Here is a 12,752-nt window from a genome sequence, read left to right on the forward strand (position 1 = left end):
GCTGGTCTGAAATAATTTCTCCTTCACCAAGAAGGCAAGCCCAAGTAACTTTTGGGTGAGACAAGTACAAAACCAGACTTTTCACAAGCATTGACAGCTGTTCAGAGAAACAGAGAGATGAAGTTCCCGCTGCCCCACCCTAAGTAATCTCAGGCGTAGGTGAGGCTGTTCACCTCTTAGTGGTTAAGTAGGGCTTGATTTCCATGGAGGTCTGCACATTGTTGTTTCTGTTACAGGTGAATTGGTGGGTAAGGGGAAAAAAGTGAGAGATTGGTTTATATTAGAGAGCTACTGTCTTGGATTTGGAAAAGAAGCAGCTAGATAATAGCTATTATTAAATAGGAGCATCTTTCTCTAACAACAGAGTCTGAAGTTACAACCTTAGGGCCCTTCTGCCTACTTAAAGGAATCAGAGATCAGAAGTATTTTTCTGTTGTGTGTCCAGCTACTGTGGATTGAAATCATTGGTGTGTGTGTGTGTGTGTGTGTGTGTGTGTGTGTGTGTGTGCCTGTGTGTGTATGTGCCTGTGTTCCTTTCATTAAATATGAGGCTGAAAGGCCTTTCCTAACCTGATGAGGTCCCCTATGGTCCCCTCCTGGATATGTTGTACCACCCCATCAATTAACTTGTAAAAGATGTTGTAATCTCATGGAATCATAAGAGGCACCTGATTAAGTAAATTGCTTTCCCCTGTCTTATATATTTAAATGCTGAAGCTTAAATTATCTCAAAGTTATATGCTAAGTTTCTGGCAAGAGCTGTGAGTAAAAGTAAAGTGTTTGACTTTAAAATCGTTTTAGTCATTGTGTCTCCATTTTCTCACTCCCTGGGACCTTAGACAAAAGGTGCTACCTTCCTATCACCACATGCCCTCTCATCCTGTTTTCTGCTGCTTCTATAAATCTTTAATGTTGAGTGCTTTAGAGTCCTTTAGCTATTGTATTTAATACCCAAAACCTTCCTTCCTTCCTTCTTTCCTTCCTTTTTTCTTTCTTTCTTTCTTTTCTTTCTTTCCTTCCTTCTTCCTCTCTCTCTCTCTCTCTTTCCTTTCCTTTTCTTACTTTTTTTATTTGTTTTTTATTTTTTGGGACAGGGTTTCACTGTGAAGCCCTGGCTGTCATTGAACTTGCTCTATAGACTAGACTGGCCTGGAACTCATAGGAACTCCTCCTGCCTCTGCCTCCCAAATGCTGGGATTAAAGGTTTGCGCCACCACCACTGGGCTCCAAACCCCTTTCTTAACAAGTTAAGTCCATTCTCACAGGCACACCCTGGGGTTGTAAAGTGAAAATGGTTCTTTGGCATCCTGGGAGAAACTTTTCCTTGGGGCTGATAGACTGACTCTTGGAGTCACCTCTCATCTTGTTTCTGGTCCTGGGAATTCAGGTATCCTTGAGGGAATAGATGATTACAAACATAGCATTGGAATGCTACTAGGTTCTCATAAACTATGTGAGGGGAGGGATCCCAGGATTGGCCCAAAGAAGGAGGCCTATAATCCTCAAGAGGTTCAGTGTTTTATAACAAAGCCACGAAGAGCAGGTGGGATTGCCCTTGAAGAGGAAGTCCTTAACTAACTTTCTTTCTTTCTTCCTTTCTTTCTTTCTTTCTTTCTTTCTTTCTTTCTTTCTTTCTTTCTTTTCTTCCTTCCTTCCTTGTTAGTTAGTTTGTTTATTTATTGATTTATTTAGTTAGTTAGTTAGTTAGTTAGTTTTTCAAGACAGGGTTTCTCTGTATAGTTTTGGTGCCTGTCCTGGATCTCACTCTGTAGACCAGGCTGGCCTCGAACTCACAGAGATTTGCCTGCCTCTGCCTCCAGGGCGCTGGGATTAACAGCATGTGGTGCCACTGCCCGGCTGAAGCCCTTAACTTTAAAGGCTTTTTGTTTTGTTTTGTTTTGTTTTGTTTTTCAAGACAGAGTTTCTCTGTGTAGTTTTGGAGCCTGTCCCGGACCTCATTCGGTAGACCAGGCTGGCTTCGAACTCACAGAGATCCACCTGCCTGTGCCTCCAAAGTGCTGGGATTAAAGGCATGTGCCACCACCACCACTGGCGATTTTTTTTTTTTTTTTTAATTAGAAAGAGGTCTCCTTTTGTTTGTCTGTTTTCTCATGTGAGGCTAGATAGTTTGGGTCTCATGGGGTCCAGTGAGGTAAGTTTTTCTCTTTGTCTCTTTCAATAGAGAATCTACTATTGGGTAAGTGAACTAAAGAAGCCAACAAGAACTCTTATTAGCTATTCTGGAATTGTTTAAAAAATAGATTTCCAACTGATACATAACTTCTCATTTTCAAGGTCTCGAATAATGTTCACAGTAGGATTCTGCCCTGGGGACTTTCATCTGGAATGGCTCTCTGTCACTCTGCGGCTCCCAGGTCTTGGAGTGCTAAGCAAAGATACTCAGGGCTGCACAGAGGATGGATGAAAGAGGTAAGATTTTTTAATGGTCTTTCTTGGTCTGGGCATTATTCTTTGCACCATTTTGAGGAATAGTTATGAATGAGATGCCTTAGAAGAACGTCTTAAATCTCTTGGCATTTCTGTTCCTACTTTTTGTCTATTAGACCAGGCTCAGTGAGGAAATGTATCTGGGGGTTGGCTGGAATGGGGTTGAACCTCTGTGTCCTTACCCCACCCTCTTCTCCTCAGATCGGATTTAGGAATGAACTAGTAAGAGAATCTATTAATAGAAGTCTTCTTGAAATCTGTCTTGGAAGCTGGGAATTAATTCCAAGTCAGATCTTGGATGTGAGATAAATGTATTTCTTTCTTTCTTTCTTTCTTTTTTAAAAATGTATAAAGAAGAGGGCACCAGATCTCATTACAGATGGTCATGAGCCACCATGTGGGTGCTGGGATTGAACTCAGGACCTCTGGAAGAGCAGCCAGTGTTCTTAACCCCTGAGTTATCTCTCCAGCTCGATAAATGTATTTCTTACCTTGCTTAGAGGAGGTGAAGGGACTAGGCTGACCTCACCTATGGTGGCAATAATCTGGCTTTGGTACCTATTTCTCTGTTCCTTTTCAAGCAAGGAATCATTTTGGAATATTTCTCTTTTTCCTGTCTACCTCTCACTTTTCCCATAATAAAAAGATTGCATTCTCTAATCAGGCCATTGTGCACACATTCTCCATTCCCCTATGTCTTCTGTGACTGCTTGGTTTTGGTGTGCACACACAGCTCAGCTCCTGATTTCATGTGGTCATCATACTTGCTGAGACCTGGGTCTGCCTTCCAGAGTCAGGCCTGAAGATCATCTGGGTCTTAACTTCCTTGAGGGCATCACAGCCCACGCTGCCATCCAGGTAAGTGTTTTCTTTGTATGCTATTCTTTGCGGGGGTCATCCCAAGTCAAAGAATTGGGTGATGTTGGAGAGACAGTATTTGAAGGCACTTATTGGTCATAATATAGCTTTATCAGCAAAGTACTGATATTTTGATTTTTATTGCTGAATCTATTACTCATTTGGTTGAGAACTTGAAGGGATATATATATATATATATATATATATATATATATATATATATGTTACACATTATATAAAAATAAATAAATGTATTCTTCTTTAATCCCTAACATATTTAAGTATTCCTTGATGTTAAATCTTGATTAGGTATCCTGACTAGAGTTAAGGGAATGAAATAGGATGTCTAATGTGCTAGGACACAGTTTTAATGCTTTAGTTAGCTTGAATCTTGTAGTTCTTTGAGGTTGTTGTTGTTTGGTTTTTTGATACAGAGTTTCTCTGTGTAGCTTTTGGAGCCTGTCCTGGAACTCACATTTGTAGATCAGGCTGGTCTCGAACTCACAGAGATTCACCTGCCTCTGCCTCCTGAGTGAGTTCTTTGAGATTTTCAAGTCCAAAAAGCTTATGCTAACAATTTTTTACCTTTAAATCATTGCTTTTGAAAGACATTGAAGATTAAGGTTTGCAAAAATTGGCTGCATAAGAGACTGTGGCTGGTCTTGATTCTCATAGAGATGGCTGAGACAAGCTTGCTGCAGAAAGGGAATGCATTAAACAATTGAATGGATCGTTTCTTTTGCTGCCTTTATTCCCAACCTCAATGGAAAGTGGTGACTTTAGGTTACAAACTCCCCCTATACTTTAGAGCACAAGCTTAGAAGGCCCTTGCCCTAACATTTTGCTAGAGATTGTCATGCAGCATTAGATCCATTTTCCAAACTTGATTCTCCCTGATCTTACTGAATTGCATCTTTTTGTAGAGTCAAAGAAAGACTGATGGGAGGGACCAAGTTCTTTTCTTCATATGGGGCAGGTGCACTTTCTGTGTTTGTTGCTAGATTTGTTGACTGTGTAAGCCCCCAAAATGGAATTTCATGGACATACTCAACTGGAATCCTCTGTGTTCAATCACAGAGAAATGACGGGTTTTTGTCATAAGTACATAAAAAAGAATGGAGTGTGCATTACATGGGAGTTTATGGAAGAGAGAAGCAATATCATTATAATCCCAAAGGCAGGAAAGATATTTAAAAGGGCTGTCTCTAGATACTTCTGCCTCTACCAATCATATATGTGTTTAGAAACTGAATTCAAAAGAGAAGCAGGGAGTTGGTAAAAAAATAAAGGGAGGTGGTGGTTGGTTAAGCTAGAGGAAACAGATTTATTAAGAAGAAAGACTGTAGTTTTGGGTGATAGTACTGATATAAAAGAAAAACAAAATCAAGAGATAATAAATCTTAAAGACAAGACTATGAAAGAGGGTGACACTGTAGTCATTACTAAATTAGAGGAGGTGATTGGAAAGAGATCTAACAAAAGAATTGAAGCAAGTTTTCAGAGAAATTCTCATCTCCACTGGAGATCTCAGGTAAAGAAAATTTTGGGAAGCACCTGCCTAAGTCTGCAGAGAAAATAGTGAGAACTCATCCTTTTGGTCCTGATGTGGGGATGCTGAACTCATCCTTTTGGTCCTGATGTAGGGATGCTGAACTCATCCTTTTGGTCCTGATGTAGGGATGCTGAACTCATCCTTTTGGTCCTGATGTAGGGATGCTGAACTCATCCTTTTGGTCCTGATGTAGGGATGCTGAACTCATCCTTTTGGTCCTGATGTAGGGATGCTAGATGTCTTGAAGAGTGGAATAATTATACCTTCAAGAGGAAAGAGAGGAAAACAAGACTCAAATACGTACAAATAATTAATTAAATGAATTTAAGAAATTAAGAAAGGGAAGTAGTCATGAACATCTCAGAAGGCTCCAAAATAAGTATTTGTTAAAAACAAAACACCAATTTGTTATTTAATTTACAAGAAACTCAGCCAGGCAGCAGTGGCACACGCCTTTAACCCCAGCACTCGGGAGGCAGAGCCAGGTGGATCTCTGTGGGTTCAAGGCCAGCCTGGGCTACCAATTGAGTTCCAGGAAAGGGGCAAAGCTACACAGAGAAACCCTGTCTCAAAAGACCAAAAAAAGAAAAAAGAAAAAAAAGAAAAGAAAACTCATAGCAAGCGGTGATTTCTGAAACTGGTAAAGAATATCAAAAGCCTACTGCAACTATCAGACTGAAATGTTGAGAGTTTGCCAACATTCTTTCTGAATATGTGGTAAGATAAATTATCTTTTTTTTAATGGTTTTTTGAGACAGGGTTTCTCTGTGTAGCTTTGCGCTTTTCCTGGAACTCACTTAGTAGACCAAGCTGGCCTTGAACTCACAGAGATCTGCCTGCCTCTGCCTCCTGAGTGCTGGGATTAAAGGCATGTGCCACCAATGCCTGGCTAAGATGAATTATCTTAGTAATCAAGCAGATAGTAACATAAAATGCATCTAATGTATCCAAACTGCCTTAAAACATTATAATTTGGGAAGTCTGAAAGCAAAGTTCTGCATAACTAAGATAAAAAGAAAGATTAATCAAAATACAGAACTGAAGGAAAACAGACAACATGATACAGACCCTGAAGAGTGCTAAGGCTGGAAATGCAGTCTATAGCCTGAAACTTAGAAAGGCTGAAAATAAATGAACTAAAGCTTTTAACCATAAAAGAAAAGGAAAACAATCAAATGAAAGTGGGCGTGCCATGGGCCCCGTATTCTCAGTCAGAAGGAGAGTGGTCACAAAGCAGTTTTTAAAAGAGGTTCTTAAGGTGGGGGTCCTCTTAAATGGTGGCTATGGCTTCTGAGAGCCTATTACATAAACATATGTACACTGTATATGTGATTTAAGATTTCATACAAGCAGGGTGTGGGAAATGATTATGAGGAGATCCCCAAAACAGTCTTAGTGGGATAATGTTTTTAAAAGCCTAAAAGAAGAAATTAGGGAGACAGAGAACAGTATTAGAACAGGCAAAATCCTTAAAAGCCTAATAACGTCATTTTGTTTAGAGGCAAATACGGATTAAAAGTAAGAGAGCTGGCATAGAGACATTCTCAGGAAAAAGGACAAAATCATGTACATGTGAGCAGAAATTTTAATTATAAGAGAATGATACAAATAACTTTGTATCAATTGAAAACAGTGCATAATTTTTTAAGAAGAATATAGGATTTGAAAATGACCTAAGACAATGTAGAAAGTGAAATAGTAGTAAGAGATCTATTCTCTAAAAGGTTGGGCATTTGTATAGGCAAGTGATATAAATCTATAAAACATAGGTTGCTTCACCGGGCCGGAGAGAAGGCTCCAAGAGTGGGGCTCTTCCAGAGGACCAGGATTCACTTCCAGCACCGACATGGTGGCCCACAGCCACCTGCAGCCGCAGGCCTAGGAGACTGGGGCCCTTTTCTGGCCTCTATGGATGCTTAAAAAAATAGATTACTTCTAACTTTTATAAACTGCTCCAGAGCATAGGAAAAAATATATAAATCTGTTTTATACAGTTAGTTTTGATACTAAAAAAGACAACGATAAGGAATAAATATATCTCTTCAATCTATAAAAACAAGTGCAAAAAAAATCCTAAACAAAATATTAGAAATTTGAATTCAGCATCAAATGAAAAAGAAAAGCATCACACTCTCACAAAGTCCCCATCAGCAAGGTAAGATTAATTCAATAATAATGATATTATTCAGCATAATAACTGAATAAAGAAAATCAAGTATGTGTTCATATTTCAGCAGCCATCAATCAGAACATATAATAGACTAAAAAATTCCACGCGTGATAGCAACAAACACCTTTTCCAACCTTCATGGAGACAACTGTAAAACTTTTAATGAGTTGCTAAAGAAATGGAGGTAGGTAGTAGAAGTCATGTCTGTTGGTGAAATTGAGTAATGCCGAGAAAGTATCAGTTCTTCCTCCAGATTTACCTATATTGTTAGTACCATTTCGGACACCCTCCACCCCACTGGCTCTCCACCGAGCTTGCCTGCCTTCTCTTCCTTTCCTGTCTTTTTTTTTTTTTTCTTTTTTGAAGCCAGGGCCTCAAGCACGCTAGGCAAGCTATCTACCTCAGCTCTCGTGGAGCTTTTTAAAAAGAAATACCTCAAAAGACTCTAAAGAAAAGGTGGGAAACTGTTTCGGCAGATGTCAAAATATTATAAAGTTGAAAGGACTGAACCACCATAACATCGGGTAGTAACTGACAAGTGGATGAGAAGAGCTGAATAAAGACCCCATAAATAAACCTGTGACTAGAGTTCCTGGTGGATAGGAACAAAGACATTTCACGAAAGTACAGAAAAAACAGAGGAGTTGATAAATGCTACAGAAATAATTGATTAATCATGAGGAAAGGAAAACAAAAGGTAACATTGCTCTCTACTGCACAGCTTTCAAAAAGATGAATTCCTCATGGTAAATACTTAACGCGTTTAAAGTGAAAAAAAATAGTTAAAAATGCTGGCAAATCTCTCTACTGTCATTAAACAAGGAAAGTTGTCTTGGTTATAACACAATTTTAATTTTGTTTTATTTTTATATATTGAGTTATTTATTATGGGGTTAGGACTTAAACACAGGGCCTCATGCATGCTGGGAAAAAAAATCAAGAAGGAAAAGAATTTGGCTAAATAAAAATTTAAAAATAGTTTACATTTGAAAACCAATAAATACTCTGAGAAAAACAATAGCAGTCAGAAAATTAATGTCCAGAGTGTATTAAGAGCTAACACTTCAAGGGATGTACTCAGACACACACAAAGTGGCCAAGGATGGGCATTTAAAGAGAACCACAGGGCTAAGAAGGACAGGAGCATCAGCCCTTTAAAAGGTGAATTTCTTTATATATTACTTGAATCAGTTAAAAGGGATAGCATTTTAAAATATCTTAAAGGGAAGAAAAGTATCTTAAAAGCCAGAAGCATCCAGGTACCCTGGATCACGCTGTAACCCCAGTATTCAGGAGACAGAAGCCGGGAAGTTCAGAGTTTAGCCAGTGGGAGCTGCATAATGAGACCCTGCTAGAGAAAATAAACAGACACAGGCTGTGGAGTAGGAAAACATGTACTGGGTAAATGTTAATAAAAGCAGGTAAATGTGACATGCTACAATATCAAGTCCAGATTCAAAGCCCGAACCATTAGTAGTATAGAGTCTTACTTTATATAGGAAAAAAACGTACACCAGGACTCCAAAGCAACCTAAGACCTTTCGTTCCTATTACAGTGCTCTCAGCTTAGGAGCTATGGTGCCTCTCCTGTGATGAGGAAAGGGCTCTGGCTTCACTACTCCTGAGGCTGTAATTTCACTGCAGGGACAGAGCTAGCAAATGTCAACATGGGCTAAGTCACAAAGGAGCAATGTGGATCCCTTTGAGAAAATCTCCCTGCCCGTCCTCCACAATACATATGTCCATCTTAGTTACTCAGAATACCTGTTGAGGATTCAGGGTTTGACCCTGAACATCAGTGGCCCTTTGAAAATTTCCAGCTCTGTAGAGGGAATGAGGAGCAAAACCAAATGCACAAACACTAGCAGATTAATTTGAAGGAAAAACTGTTGTGTTGTGTCTTTCTTATCTACAGCTACTGCCTCTGATTAATAAGCTCCCACCCCAATTAGTGACAGAGGAAAAATGTAAATTTGTCAATTAAGGTAACAGGATTAATTTCTATTTCAATTTGTCGTTTTCAGTTAAAAATATTCCCATTTCATTTAATTTTGCTTCTTGAGGTAAAAGTTGAATCAATTCAGAATTCAAAGTCTTTCAGAGCTTGCTCCTCCATCTTCTTGCCATGGTCTCTGAATGTCGGGGAGTTTACATAACCTCAGAACAGTAGACAGGGAGTGCTTTCAGGGCAGTGTGTAGTGCTGTTCTCTGGGTCTTTGCTCATTTTCCCTGCATGCACGGCCCGTATGGAAGTTTCTGGGCAAATTGTGATTGTTTCCAGAGAATTTTAACAGATCTTGTCTGGGTTTTGCTACTGTTTTGTTTTGCTGCCTTTCTGGTGTTCAAGCTGGAGTCTGAGGTCTGGTTTAATTTGCATTTGTGATGTCCCCACTGAGTGTGACCTTCTTAGCTGCAATGTAGACTTTTAGACTTGCAGTTTTCTCAGGGTGCCTGCTCACTCCAGCCAAAGTGTGAAATAAAAAAACATTCTGCTTCTCCTCCATAGCACATGAAAGCCACAGGGTACAAACCGAAGTCCATCTGCGTAGATGCCTCCGTTTCTTAAATGGCACCATGTTACCCTATCAGTAGGCATGGGGTAGAGGACATTACAGAGTCTCCCTTAGTGTATACTGGGTTCCTGATACGGTGGTGCCTTCCCCCATCCTGGCATCTGAAGGAGGGGACTAGTCACTTACTTCTCAGAGACCTAAGTATCCAGTTCTGTTCCAGCCCTTCTAACCTCCCTCCAGCCCTGGGCTCTTCCAACGGGAAAAGAACTTGGCTTTCTCACTCAGGAGCTAACATCCTAAGCTTGCTCTACCTGCTTACTGACTACAGTAAAGGTTCAGATTCAGGCTATGCGCTTTGCTCTTAACGTTTGCCAGACTTGGAGAGTTAGGATCCCCTTTCTTTCCCAACAAAAAATTTGGGACTGCTATTAAGTTGGAGATCAAATGTGCAAGATGAAGTAGAGCCCTTTGCCTTTATACCCCTGTCCTACCATAGTTGAAAGAGAATAGTCACATAGAAAAGAAAAAAGAAAGAAAGAATAATGTTTTTCAAAACAAATTTTGTCTCTTGTTAGCTTAAAGATTGAGTTCTTAGTTGTGAAGGTAGAAATAAAGAAAAAAAATATCTTTTTTTTTTTTTTTTTTTTACATTTTGCTTTTTCCTCTCCAAGCCCTTCTAAGTGAAGACTTTTGTCACTATAAGCAAGGCGAACAGAAGCTTAACTCTGTCTTTTGCAGAGCCCTATGAATTAGGAAATGACCAAGACAGAGGAAGAGCTGCATCACTACTACTTTATGTGAGTGGGGGCACAGTAGATGGCAGGGACGGTGTCCATAGAATCTTGTCATACTGCTGGTCCCCAGGGAGATCTAGGGCTTCCTGTCCCATCAAAGGAAGGATGGCAACTTGGTCAGTGAGTTCCAGCAGGGGTCAGCAATGGATTAGACTGGAATGCTCAGAAAAGCCCAGAGGTGGTGGGAAAGGCTTTCCTTCTGGACTGTCATGTAGCCTTGGCTTTGGTCTTTAAAAACCAGGGTTCCTTGGATATGCAATCCAGCCACTGTTTGTCAAACATTTACAGTGTGTCAGGCACTGTCCTAGGTATGCTGGGAAATAAAACTGAACAGAAAGAAAGCTCTTTCATATTCCAGTCAAAGAGATATGGAAAATAAATAAGAAATAAATTATATACTGTTAGGCAATAGAAGATGTGTAGTTAAGAAAAAGCAGAGATGCTAAATGGACCGGGGGTGCTAGTTGGGAGTAAGGAGCTAGGCGGAGGGCTTTGCTGTGCACAAGAGACACAAACGAAGACTTGAAGGAAGAGATGAGGAAGTCAGCCAGCAAAGAAACGCATTCCAGGAAGAGAAAACAGCTGGGTGCCAAGGGCGAGATGCGTGGCTGCAGCACACTGGCAGGCAGAGAGAGGGAGAACGCTAGACCATATGTACCTTGGGAGCTATTGCTTTGTTTTCTTCTCAGAATAAAACACATTCCTTGAGGATGTTAAACAGGAGTAAAACCCACTGTATGTTTCAAAAGATCTTTTAACAGTTATGTCCAGCAGAGAGGTCTATTAGGGGATGATTTCATTAATCTAGTTAGAAAATTATGTTGTTCTGCCCAATGGTAGGAGGCATAAGAAAAAGAAACCAAACGTGAATAGCTTTTAAAGGAAAGGCCTTTAGACTTCCCTAAAGGACTTAACTATTGGGATGGAAAGAGAGAAAGCCCAGGTGACTCAGAGGCCTTTGACCAAAGCGTCTGGATAGAGTTTCCATCAGCTGAGATAAGACAAGCTAGCAGTGGGGTGGATTTGTTGGGAAGAAAAAGCATCCATTTTGGACATGCTGGACTCTTGTGTATTGGACATCCCGGTAGAAAATTTGAGTAGGCAGCAAAATAATAAGTCTAGAGTTTTGAAGAAAGTTTGGTCTAAATAGAAAAACAACAACATATATAGATGCTATATAAACCTGAAGTCTGAACCACATGAACAAAATAACTATAGAGAGTGAAAGGGAAAAGCATTTCCCGAGAGCATTTGTTCATGAAGAAGTGAGAGGGGCTAGGAGCCAGCAAAAGAGATGGAGAGTGAGGCAGACGGAAAGCCAAGAGCGGAACACCCCCAGGGCCTCACAAGAAAGCACATACAATGGGAGTGGTCCACATCATCAGATGTGGTTGCTAAGTGGTTGCTAAGTCAGGCAGAGGGCTGGGGAGCTGACAGTCTCTCTGGCTATCAGTCAGTCACTGTCGACCACAGCAAGAACAAGTGTGGTGGAGGAGAGTTAGGAGCAATGGACCCAAGGAAGAAAGGGAGGGCAGTGAAGACCAAAGGGATGAAGCGCCATTGTGAGGCTTTGTTTGGGTTTGTTTTGAAAAAAAAAAAAAATGGAGCAGAAATCGGCTGGAAAAACAGAGACAAGATAAGCGACTTTTGGGGTTAAAGATGGGAAAGAAATTAACCTGTTAATGAAAATAACCCAAGAGGGAGTAAACAGTTGTTAGTGCAAGATAGAGAAGGAGAAGTGTGGCTGGAACACGCTCCCTCTGAAGAACAGGAGCAGTGAGGTCTAGTGTGCGCACGGGAGGATGGACTTCCACTAGCCGCATGGCTGTTTCTTCCTAAAGTGGTTGTCGGCAAACTGTGGTAGACAATGCATAGAAGTGGTTGTGGGAGTCAGGGGAAGGTCATAATGACAGTTCAAAGTTTCTCAGGAAGGTCCGAAAAAAAGAAAGGTCACCAAGCCAGCAAAGGTCACTGACACTAGCACCCGAGCTCCTTGGGTTTGAAGAGCAAGGCGTGACAGTCACTGGGGAAACTGAGAGCGATTAACCAGGAGGTGTGATTGCCAGGCAGCCTTAAGAATTTCACTCAAAGCTTGTGGCTGTGAGGTTAAAATGACAGCTCTCTGGGTGTGAGTCCGTGTCCATATGCACACTGGAGTTTCATTTAACTACATGGGTTTAGGCACAGATTGGGCAGGCAAGCTGAGTTAACCACTTTCGTTTGTTTCAAAAGAAATCAGTGGGAGCAAAAAGGGAATCAGAGCAAAGTGAGTGGGCGTATCTGCAATGCCAGAGCTCAGAGTTTAAGCTGGGTGCAAAGGGAATGAGAACATTAGGCTGGAGAAAGATAGTGGGAAATAAATTGCCAGCACAAATGAAATAATAGATCAAGAGTTCAAGGTCATCTGCTACATAGTG

This window comes from Onychomys torridus, chromosome 3, assembly GCF_903995425.1.
Source record: "Onychomys torridus chromosome 3, mOncTor1.1, whole genome shotgun sequence".
Classification (NCBI taxonomy): Eukaryota; Metazoa; Chordata; class Mammalia; order Rodentia; family Cricetidae; genus Onychomys; species Onychomys torridus.